Source organism: Vespa mandarinia, chromosome 10 (genome assembly GCF_050613455.1).
Source record: "Vespa mandarinia isolate Hongniang chromosome 10, ASM5061345v1, whole genome shotgun sequence".
In the NCBI taxonomy this organism is placed as follows: domain Eukaryota; kingdom Metazoa; phylum Arthropoda; class Insecta; order Hymenoptera; family Vespidae; genus Vespa; species Vespa mandarinia.
The window spans coordinates 2,722,501-2,735,000 of NC_140819.1; the positions used below are offsets into that span (position 1 = coordinate 2,722,501).

Consider the following 12,500-nt stretch of genomic DNA (forward strand, 5'->3'; position numbering starts at 1 on the left):
TTCAATATGTTTTTAGAAAATAGTGTAAAAAGAGATTGAATATTATCTTTATACTTTGTTTTTCTTTTTTTTTTTTTTTTTTTTTTCAATTGAACAAAAAAAAACTCGAGTTATGGTTGACCACACTTCAATTTTTTTTCTTTATCTCTTTGTTTCTTTTTTTCATTTTTCATATCGGATGTTTTCATGTCATGATCTATGAAATAAGAAAAAAGAAAAAAAGCTGGAGAAACAAATTTATTCAACTCTGAGATCTACTTTTTCTATATGTTTAATGGTTCGATCATTAGACAATACACAGAGATAATCGCATTACAATAATTATATATTTATTTATCGATCGATTGTTGCGCCGTATAAGAGCATTTCCTATATGTTTAATTTGATCATTAATTGAAATAACTAGGTGAGACTACCATAAGTGTGATATGTTGTACATCGTCGCTTATGATACTATCATAATATAATATCGTGGTTATACTACTTCTCTTGTCATTTTATTTTTTCATTTAGTATTATCGATAAACAAATATACATACAAATTTAATATATAAAATTAAATATGTATATATATATATACAATTGTGATTTACAAAATCGTGATATGGCTGTGATATATAAAAATCGTTATACGTATGTTTATTCACAATGAGAACGTGTGCGTTTCTCTTTTATGATATCCATAATATTATTTATGTTAAAATGTTGGACCCATCAAGGAGAAGTTGACTTTTCGATCATAAGTATACACGCCTACGCCTCTCGAAAGACACGTAGGATCAAGAGTAGCTTACTCGGGTCAACGATCGCTCTCTCTCTCTCTCTTTATATATATATATATATATATATATATATATATATATATCTATTTATCTATCTATCTATCTATCTATCTATCTATGTATCTATCTATCTATCTCTGTCTGCCTGACTGTCTCTCTCATTCTCTTTTTCTTTTTCTTTCTCTCTAAAACCCCAGCCTCACCCATCCCTCTTCATTCTTTCTCTATTCCGCAATAATGCGTTTTCGTAGAAACTTCGTTTATGCCTTTATACTCGCGATAAACGATCGAAAATTTGGTTCACCGTTAAATAGCATTTTGGAGAAATCTCTCACGATTAGGATCAAAGTGTTAACATGTTGATAGGCATTTAACGTTCTTTTTCTTCTGACCAAAATTAACATAAAAATAAAACAAAGAAATACATTTCTAATATCTTTCTTATCGCGAGGAAACATTGAACGTAGATTGAATTGAAAATTCTCAAAAAAATTGGATTTATTATCTATATCAGAGTGAAACATAGTTTTCGATTAATTTCTATTTATTTGCTCAGGTTTTTTTATTTTAATAATAATAATGACTTATTTTTATTGCTGTTGTATATTATTATTATTATTAATGATAAGTATTTTGTAAAATTAAGTGATTATAGTTTATTACGTGAGTTTCTCGGTATAAATAATTAAGGATCAATATATATATTGCATCATTTATATCAAATACTGAAATTTCATTAGAAATACTGACCATTTATTTATTTATATATAATATTTAACTATAACATTTAAGAATACTGATCTATATAATAAATAGTAACTGTTTTAATTAACGAGATTAAATTCAATCATCAGGACATTATACATTGGGAATTATAATGGTCTGTACAAATAAAATCTTGATAAAGTCCTAATATATATATATATTATAATATATAATATATAATATATAATAATATATAATATTAATATATATATATATATATATATATATATATATATATATATAGTGTGCGTGTGTCTATCTTTGTAAGACCATCCTCGTACAAAGACAAAAGATACAGCAGAAGGAATTATGTCATTGAAATAAAAATGCAAAGGGAGATTACAGTATTAACTTAACCATAAGAAAGAGACTATGGACGGGAGAGGGTAAAAGAGAGATGGCAAGTAATAAAATAAAAAGAAAGAAGATAAAGGAGAAATATGTTACAACGAAACAAACGATAAATGATATTAATATTTCTTTTAAATATATCAAATTTTGATATATTATTTTCATTATTTTATTGAACGATTCACAATTGACTACATATTTAGTAAATTATTCAAAATAAATTTTTAACTTGTATTAAACATTATAACGCATTATGAGTATGATTTATTAATTATAAGGTTATTCAGGCATATAGAAAGAAGAGAGAGTAAGAGGGGGGAGAGAAAGAAAGAAAGGATATTTATGAAACGTGGACTTATTTGTGAGAGAAATAGATCAACCGTGACGATGTTATATATGTAATTATCCAACTTATCGATCCCTAAATACGTACATATTGTGTTATCTGCGAATAATTATTTGTTCTGCCTCTCGTTGGGGAATAATAATAATAATAATAATAATAATAATAATAATAATAATAATAATAATAATAATAATAATAATAATAATTAAAAGAGGAAAAAAGAAGTAAAAAAAAATTGCCCAGTTCTGGAAGACGAGAATAGGAAGAGTGAAGAGGAGGAAAAGGAGGTGATGGAGGAGGAGATGGCGGAGGAGATCTGACGTCCTCGCGCGTTGCGGCGCGAGGCGTCGTGTCGTCGCGCGTCCCGGGACGGCGCTGCCCCACCCAAGCAGCCTTCGGTCGGTCGGCCATGCGGATCAATACACGGTCCCTCGTGCGCACGAGTTATAACGAGTAAATACGAGTATGAACGAACTCGAACGAATTCAACCGAGCCCCGGTACCCGATGCGTTACGAGTCCCCACCAACGAGCGGCGTTGCCGGCTCAGTCGCTGTGCGGGAGTGGTCACCGAGGGATGTGCGGTATCATCGTAACCGAGTGCGACTAAAGAAAAACCAAATCCGAAGCGTTTATAATATAGTTACTTCTTTTCCACGGCGTGTGTTTCTTCATATTATCTTCGGCTATATTATAGCTTTCTCGGGTGCGCACATATACTCTCTCTCTCTATTCATTTCTCTCTCTTTCTATCTCTTTATCTCGTGCGCGTGCGGTATCTCTTTTTCTCTCTCTCTCTCTCTCGTTTTTATACACGCCTCCCTACCGCAACGCGATTATTAAACTCCGTCGCGAGTTGTCTAGTCAGTTCTTTTATTTCGAAGGAGCTCGTCGTTACCCCGCCCTCTGTTTCTCTCTCTCTCTCTCTCTCTCTCTTTCTCTATCTTTCTCTATCTATCTTTCTCTCTATTTATCTGTCTCGTTCTTTCTTCGCCCGACGATCGAAGAATTAACCGAAATCGTCGTCTAACACCGCCGATCGTGATATTTATTTAAGTATTATTGTACAAAGACTATAAAAACTACATAGGTAGGTGTAATAAATGTGACGTCACGTACGTTTACATTTTATATAAGTATTATTTTTACTATGTAGTAATAATAATTTATCATATAATATCATTACGCTTGTTATTTTGGGTATCAATCATATCTTTTACTAGAGAATTATAACATCTTCAAAGTCATACTGGATTTAATTGCAATAAGAAATTTTCTTACTATCTTCTTTCTTTTTTCTTTCTCTCCCTCCCTCTCCCATCTCTGTCTCTCTCCGCACACACTTTCTGTTCTTTAACGATTCGGACGTCTATAACCATGTCGTGGTTTTTGTCATTGACGATGACACGATATGAATGTTACTGGTCATTCTTTGAATGTACTTTTTTTACCTCAGAAACGTAAGGAAAAAAGAAAAAAAAGAAAAAAAAGAGAAAAAAAGAGAAAAAAAGAGAAAAAAGGAAAGAAGAGCGTAAGAAACGTCGAGACTATCTATTGATCCCCGCGGCACACTATCGTGCGCTCTGCGACGCAAAAGAAGAGAGAGACAGACAGCTAATGCACAGATCGCCTAGCTCTAGCTAACTGGGCTTTTATTAGCTATATTTTAACTTATCTCTCTCTCTCTCTCTCTCAAGATATTCCTTTCTTGTTTCTTAAATACAAATTACATATATATATATATATATATATATATATATATATATGCATGTATGTATGGTATATGTTTTCTAAACCAAGCTCGACAAATTTTGAGAGTTTTAGCTGCGTTATCGAAAAGCACACGCGAAGAATTTTGAGCTTTGGTGGTGTGTGTGTATGTATATATATGTATATATATGTATATATATGTATATATATAGGCTCTTTTTGTAGTGTGCGCTTGCGCGTACTTGGCCCATTCTCTCTCTCTCTCTCTTTCTCTCTCTCTCTCTCTCTCTCTCTCTCTCTCTCTCTCTCTCTCTCTCTCTCTCTCTTTCTCTTTCTCTTTCTCTTTCTCTTTCTCTTTCTCTCTTGTTCGTTCGTTCGTGAAAGTAGCGCCGTAGTGCTTTCGGTCTAGCTCGGTGCTTCTCGGTAAGCAACGACGACGCAGTTATACGCTCGAAGGTGGAGCACGACGAAGGCGACCATAACCTCAAAGGATTACGAGGCGTGTCTCTCTCTTTCCTTCTTTCTTTCTATTTTTCTTTATCTCTCTTTCTCGCTTTCAAACGACCTTCGTATTATGTCGCATTTATTCTTGTCTCATATATATATATATATATATGTTTATCGTGTATAGGAAAATTCATTATAATTTTTCATTAATATAATTTCAACGCGAAATATTTTTTATATAACAATTATTTATTAATCGCTGTATTATATAAATCATTTTATTAACTAGTTCTTTGCAATTATAGAGAGCATGTATGTATGTGTGTAGAATATTTAGGACTAAATTTGAAAAATCGTTTTCGAGTGTGATTTTTTTATTTTTTTATTTTTTTTTTGTTTTTTAGAAAGATTGCTGTGAATTATTCAAAAACTTACTATCTCCTTGTACGGAAGCGTACACTTAGTGTACGTCTAAATATGTCTCTTTTGCGCGGTAGTTTCTACGGAACGCTGAGAAATATGTTGGTGTGTTTAGAGAGTCGCCAACGCCGTCGCGAGATTAGAATTCTTATTCCGTCGTGCGTGTCAGGAGTTAGCTTAGCGATATATTGAACGAGAGATATTTCTCTACGATTATCTCATGCCTTTTTCTTATCCTTTTTCTTTTATTTTCTTTCTTTTTTCTTTCCTTTTTTTCGTCTCACGTCTTACGATATTTTCTCACTTTTATCTATCAGATAAATAAAATTTTTCTTATATTCTATATAATATTTTAATTGTATCGGATCAATATATTAAAGAAAAAGAAAAAAGATTATAATGTGTTACATAAGATTTGAAAATCGTGTTTTATCGAGTTTTCGATAAGCGGTAATATACGTTTGAGAAACTCTGATTATCAAAATTCGAAAATTCTATTTGTTCGTGAAAATAGAATTTCTTTTTTTAAATTTGACATTCGAATTTCTCTCTCTCTTTCTCTCTCTCCCTTCTCTCTCTCTCCCTTCTCTCTCTCTCTCTCTTTTTCTCTCTCTCTCCCTTCTCTCTCTCTCTCTCTCATAATCAAAGAGTATGAATCGAAACATCGATAAGCTATTTGCATTCAAGTCTTGCATGGAATAATAATTCATGAACGAAGACGAATCGAGAACAATCTCTCTTTCTCTTTTCTTTTAATCTTTCTCTTTGCTTGCCATGTCTTGTCATGTTGCAGCAAGCTCTGGGGGTCTTCCATCTCCTTTTCCTTCTTCTCTTTTTAATTCATTTATCGTTGCATTAATAATCTACTTTAATATCTTTATCAAGCTTGTAAATGAGAATGTCATAAGTTAATTATACGTATATATGGACTGGGAAATATTTCAAAATCTTTAAGATTCTACTACTACAAGTACGCTACTTGCGTATTCTTCTCAAATATTCCATTAAAAATCTTAACATCTTGAAACGTTATCGAATTCTTTCATACATCATTATACTATTTTAATTGGAAGAAAAAAAGAAGAAATCTTTTTAATATTAACATACTTTTATTGTTATTCATTTTATATATATATATATATATATATATGTTAATTAAAATTATATATATATATTAATATTAATATTAATAAATTTCATTTAAATGAATTTTTAATTCAATTAATAAACGGGTAGTAACGAGATATATTTCACTTTTCGGTTTATAAATGATTAGGATAATTCGTGTAATTGTTTAAAAGAAATTGATGAAATTATCGAGTCAAAAGTATCTGAATAATTTTAAAAATCAATTACTCTCTTTCGAAAATTCTTCATATTGTTACAGGTTAGGATTTACTTCTTTTTTTTACCCTTAAAAGAGTAATCGATTTCTTAAAATTGTCTAAGAACTTTTGGCTAACTCTATATATGTAAATATATCTATACATTGAATTTGTAAAAATCATTCACAGCTTCTGTAATCTTTGCAGATATATATATATATATATATATGTTCGTTAACGTGAAAATGTTCTTATCAAAGCGGTAAAATGTAGCGTGATAGAGAGAAGATAAGCACTCGAGATAATATTACTTATCTCTCTCCCCTCTCTCTCTTTATTTTTTTCTACGATACAATAGATGTTATACACTAATTGCAAAAATACTAAATTCCACGAGTTTACTTAGAAACTTCTTACTTTTGCAGTGATCATCGTTTTTCATAATCCGTTTTTCATAAGAAAATCAAGATGGCTGATGGTGCGTATCCGCAATAAAAGAAATCAAGATGGCCGGTTTGATTTTTTTCTCGCGAAATACGAAAGACTTCTATTATAAATTTATACTATTTCCCGTGTATTTAAAAGCGCCCGTGTTGCTGCTCTTGTTTCTCATGCTATTCATCTATCCACCTCGAATTCGTCGTAATCGTCGTAGTCGGTTAAAGACACGCTCTTTGAAAGCCTGTGAATCATCACTATAACGTTTCAGTCTCTTACTTGGCGTATTATATTGGCTGCATGACGTAATGACGGAGGACGGTAAATTTATTCGTTTCCTAGGTTAACGTCTTGGGCGAGTTCTCGCAGAACAAACTTGTATATCATTTTTTTTTCTTTTTCATCGCTTTAACAATGAAAATTCGTGAGATAATCATTTTTTTTCACAGATTTCTTTTTCTCTTTTTTCTTTTTCCCCCCTCTCTTATGAAATCATTGAATTTATATTACATCGAACGCGACAAGATAGTATATCACACTGATCACAAAGAAAAACCAACGGTTAAAGATCGTTTCAAGTATCATCGATTATATTACTCATAACGAAGCGCATAAAGATTCTTAGAATTATGACAAAAAATAACCACCAACGAGTCCTTTGAATTTCTGAATCACAGAGTTATAGTCACAGGTTGGCCGTGATTCGAGAAATTTTTTAATAATTGTAGCTTGTTATATAAAAATTTTCCACAATATATTTTGTAGCTCATTGAAAATGTTTGAATGTGTCGGAAATGTCTATAATGTCCATCGAGGTATATAGGTAGGTAGGTAGATAGGTTAGTTAAGTGTGTGCGTCTAACATCGGCGTCATTCGGCACGAGAAGTTCCAATCGCGATCTCCGCTCTAAAAGCGTACGCCGGAAATATTTCACCGGCGTCGTTGGATTCCACGGGGCCCCTCATGATGTAGAGATCCGGCAACACTGTTTTCTGCGTTCGTCGCGACGACGACGGCGGCGACGCAGTGCCGGCTTATGCGCGCGCGAGAACTTGTGACTTTAAAGCCAGGTGATCACGCGGGATTAAATATAGGATACCGAATTACATCTCTCTCTTTCTTACTTTTTTTCTCTCTCTCTCTCTCTCTTTCTCTCTCTCTCTCTCTCTCTCTCTCTCTCTCTCTCTTTCTCTCTCTCTCTCTTCTATCCTTCGAGTCTCTTGCGTATTCATATATGATAACATTTGTAATCTCCATTTCTTGAAAAGCCCACGTTATATCACGTGGCCGCACTACGTATGTCATGTTCCGCTCTTTTCTCCAACGTTACGTCTCTACCATCATATAATGGTAAAATAGACAACCGGAAACGTAATGTGTGTGTGTGCGTGCGTCTATATATTATATATATATATATATATATATATATATATATATATATATATAAAATAGATTCGTCAAATATTTATTCGAGTGCGTAAGCATAGACACAATGTGATCTATGTGTGAAAATTCTATGTAAATAATGTATCATGAGTAATTTTTTTTTCTTTTTTCTTTTTTCTTTTTTCTTTTTTCTTTTTTGTCATCTTTTTTTTTTTCGGTGAAATATCCTCTCTACCAGCTACCATTTTAAGTACTATTTTTACCTATTTTTCTCTTATCTCGAAAACAACAAATATCAAACGAAACGGAAGCGAGCAAATGAAATTGGACACCGTGTCCCTTTCATCTGCTTGCAGCTACCTCGGATTCTTTTGTTTGTCTGTTCTCTTCACCGTATCAAAGAGAAAGAGAATTGCACGCTCACTTGTGTTCCTAGTTGACATCGTCCTCGCCCGTCGTCATATATTGCAATAATATTAGATAGAAATTACGAGGAAGAAATCGAGGAGATTTTTCGATATATCTCAAAATTGAAATTAATGTCTACTACGCACCGATCTTCGAAAATAAAATTGTCTTTTTTGTCACCCTTTTTTCTCTTTCCTTTTTTTTTATTATTTATAGATTTTTGCTATCGATATAATTTCTTTGATCAATTTGAAATGCGCCTTGTTGAAATAGTATTATATTATATTATGTATATATATATAGTTTTTTTGTGTACATTTTTTTTTCTCTTTTTATCACTCATCAAAAATTTCCTATTAACTTTTCCAGGTCAATCAGATTTTTATTTACGCCAAGTGATTTTAAAATCATTGACGATATGACGAAAATTGTATAAATTATACATAATTAACTAGGACAATGCGAGAAATTAATTAAATTTTCTTTTTTCTTTTTTATTTATTTATTTATTTATTTTTTTTTTTAATCTTTCTTTTTTATTCGGACAAGGTCGAGGCTAACAATAATCAACTTACTCGAGAATGTCTAGATTAAACGATTCATTTATATGTATTGGATGATGTCTCTCAGTGCGTGTCCGATAGGTCTTGCATTCTTTACCAGGTCGCAGGTGACACAATATCCGGCGTACTTCTATACTTTTCATCCTTGAGTACAATTATTTGGTTCATTGAGAAAACTGTGTGGGCACTTTATATACAACTCTCTTTCTTTCTTTCTTATATCGCTAATACGCCATACCTATATGTAAGAAAAAGAGAGGGAGAGAAAGAGAGCGCGTCCATAGACTCTTTGCAATAACCGTGTGATTCATCACACAGAGGACACTTGACGCTTCTTCCTCTCTATTAAATGTGTGCATGCGTGTGCATGCGTATGTGAGTACGCGCGCGCGCGTGTGTACATGCTTGTTCACGATCGATTCCTTGAATTCCAGGTAATTGAACATTCTCTCTCTCTCTCTTTCTCTCTCCTTCCCTTCCTTTCGTCCTTCTATCCTTTAGCAATTTTCAAACGATTTATTGACCGTCAGGTCAAGCTCGAAATGTGCGTCTATAACCTCTCTCACATGTGTGCAATCTGTGAATAACCGATGACGCTTGCTTTTGATTTTATTTTAATTCTTTTTTTTCTCCTTTTTTCCCTTTTTTTCCTTTTTTTTTCTTTTTTTCTTTTTTTTTCTTTTTCTTTTCTTTTTTTTTGAACTAACGTTCGTTTTTCTCACGCTCTTTGTAGCGACAATGAATTTATCGGGAAAACTATGATTATCGAGCGGAAAAGGAAATTACATCGTCGAGGATATATGTATCAGCTTTGAACACAACGGCATTTGAAGCTTTCTCAGAGGGGATGGCCATTTTTAAAAATGGCTTCCTACATGAGTACGTTCCGTTCATTAATTTTTTTTTGTTTCTTTTTTATTTGTATTTTTTCTTTCTTTTTTTCCTCCCCCTATTTCTGTTTAAGTATAGTTGGAGTCATCATTTCAATTCGAACGTTATTCGAAGCTAGCCGAGAGAGGACGGCCATTTAAAAAAAATGGCGCCTTACGCATGCGTTCAGTTCTTTTTATTTTTTCTTGTTTTTTTATTGCTTTTCTTTTTTCGTTTAATTATTGTTCAACTCATTTCAAAGCGATGAATCATCATCGTTGCATTTATCGTTAGCATATACCAAGGATCAATTACGCAGCCGTTCAACGAAGACATTGCTTTTCGTTCATGCGTATCGAATCGACCGGTTCTCTCTCTCCCTCTTTCTCCCTTTCTCTCTCTCTCTCCCTTTCTCTCTCTCTCTCGCTTGCTTTTTGGGCGTGTCATTGTCACGCGATTGCAAATCAAACACGTGGAATGAACGTGTCGTGTGCGTTCGTGCGTGCGTGCGTGCGTACAAACACATCGGAATACATACTCGTGACTAACTCCTATGTATATTTCATAGTAGTACTATAGTAGTAATCCCGTGATTCATTTGAGATGATTAGCTATCTATCACGTTAACTTTTTATCTGTCTTGTAAGTAAATGGAAAAGTAAATTTTTTTGAAAGAAATCGAGCTTTTTTTGTTTTTCGAAGAAATTTACTAAAATTCATTTTATCGACCAACATGATCTTACCGTTCTTAAAATTCGATAGGTTAGTGATAATAAAGTTTTTGAATTTGATCGAAATACTTAAAGGTTATCTTTTTATTTATTATCTCATGTTTCTTTTTTATTTATTTATTTTTTTTTTTTCGAGTAAAATTAACGAGAATTATCGATCGAACAACATATATATATATATATATATATATATATATACACATCTACAAGGTGGGTAAAAAATTCCCAGATGATTTTAAAAAATCGATTACATTTTTTTTCGAGATTTTTGGCCTGTAGTTTTTTGTGTTATCACATTTTAGTTTTGCATTTTTACAATCTGAAAAAAAAATATTAATTGATTTTTAAAAATTACATGAGAATTTTAGAGACACCCTATACAAATACATGTATATGCGTGAGTATAATTCGTGGTACATACCGAATCGTTGAGATTAAAGCATGATTTATCGTCTTGGAAACTGTACGAGGTTAAAATCTTAGCACTATGTGTTTGTGCGAGACCAAGTATGCCTACGCATATAAGTAGGGTTTAAGAAAGAAGAGTCCAAGGATATTAGTGTATAGGGGAAAAAAAAAGAAAGAAAGAAAAAAGAAAAAGAAGAGATCTCTTCAAGCGTGACGAATAGAAGATAGTGTATCAAAAAAATAGTATTTAACCTTCGTTATCTTTGGAAAATTGTTTTTTTATTTTTTATTTTTTTTTATTTTACGCATGTGTGATATTAAATTTTGACTTCTGTAGTCTGTTTTTTTTTTATTTTATTGATGCACTATCTCTTCTTCCATTAATGATAGTTAACAAGCATTTAATTATTAACATGGAAATAATTAATCTGATAAACGTAAGATTGTGTCAAGTGTTATTACTGTTACTATTACTACTATTCTATTATTACTACTACTATTCTACTACTACTACTACTGGACAGATCGAGTTCTTAGGTAAAGCGATTTGATCGCGAAACTCGAAGATATTAAGTCCCGACATTACAATCTTGATGTCGTCTTATCCACAGTGTATAATCTATGATTTGATTTAATCTCTCTTTCGCTCTTCTTTTTCTTTCACTGTAGTGTTATAAATATCTGTATGAACTTCATATAAGAAGGATAGCGTCTTTTCTGTAATAACATCGAGATATATACATATTCATTTATTATTGTCGAAAACTATATACTCGGTAGACCAAAAGTTTATAGATGATTTAAACAAAAAAATCAATTAGCCTTCTTGGAGATTTTTTTCAGCAAAAATTTATTTTTATATATCGTGACACTTAGTTAAAAAAAAGAAAGTCGGATCTTTATAATATATAGATAGATCGTGCCTAAATTGGATTCTACGCGTTGAGCGGAGGAAATTTTTGGAATTTTCTCTCTCTCTCTCTTTCTCTCTCTTTCTCTCACTTTCTTTTTCTATCTAGTTTCTTTGTTCATTTTGGTAATCTCATTTTTTTTACCCTCATGACCAGGATCATTTAAGCGTGGAAAAAAAAGAGAAAAAAGATGAAGATCGAAGATTTTGGGTCGATTACGTGCATCTTCGATGACCGGTGTTACTACATTTATTCATATTTAATATCGTATTTAAGATTACGTATCGAAACAAGAATTTTTTTTTTTTAGAGAGAGAGAAAAGAGAAAAAATTAAGATCAGCGAACCGAATACACTTCGATGACTATACTTTTGTTTTTTTACGTTAATTAATTAATTAATGTCTCTCAGTGTGTGAACTTTTTTGGGGGGTTATATTAGAAATGAGAGATCCTTTGATAAATTACGTGAGAAAATGTAAGAAAAAGTAATCGATTTTTAAAACCTTTGGACATACGGCTCCAGAATTTGAAACTTTTCAAAAATTATTGGAAAAAAGATTCGTTATCTGGGTACCTCGATGGGGAACCGTTTCTCCTTTTTTTTCTTTTGTTATGTATCGATACCTGAGTTGTAAAGA

At 32.2% G+C, this 12,500-nt stretch overlaps 1 protein-coding gene and 1 long non-coding RNA gene across 7 annotated transcripts in view; one reads left to right on the forward strand and one right to left on the reverse strand.

Moving 5' to 3' along the window:
• Window positions 1–12,500, forward strand: part of 14-3-3zeta (tyrosine 3-monooxygenase/tryptophan 5-monooxygenase activation protein zeta) — a 50,520-nt gene that overhangs the window by 21,627 nt on the left and 16,393 nt on the right. The window contains exon 1 of one of the 6 annotated variants that reach the window (XM_035873391.2): window positions 2,783–2,949. The exons of 2 other annotated variants lie outside the window; for them this stretch is intronic. The gene's annotated coding sequence lies outside the window, so the exon portion shown is untranslated. Of the gene's footprint in view, window positions 1–2,782; window positions 2,950–2,971; window positions 3,334–4,427; window positions 4,453–12,500 lie in introns of those variants that run through there. 3 more of the 6 variants (XM_035873390.2, XM_035873394.2, XM_035873396.2) reach the window with 3 other exon arrangements.
• The window catches only part of LOC146872699 (uncharacterized), a 5,109-nt gene continuing 3,368 nt past the window's right edge, over window positions 10,760–12,500 (reverse strand). Inside the window, exons 2-3 of the long non-coding RNA XR_014982636.1 lie at window positions 10,964–11,055; window positions 10,760–10,861 (exon numbers count right to left, since the gene is read on the reverse strand). This is a non-coding gene — a long non-coding RNA (uncharacterized LOC146872699). The remainder of the gene's footprint in view (window positions 10,862–10,963; window positions 11,056–12,500) is intronic.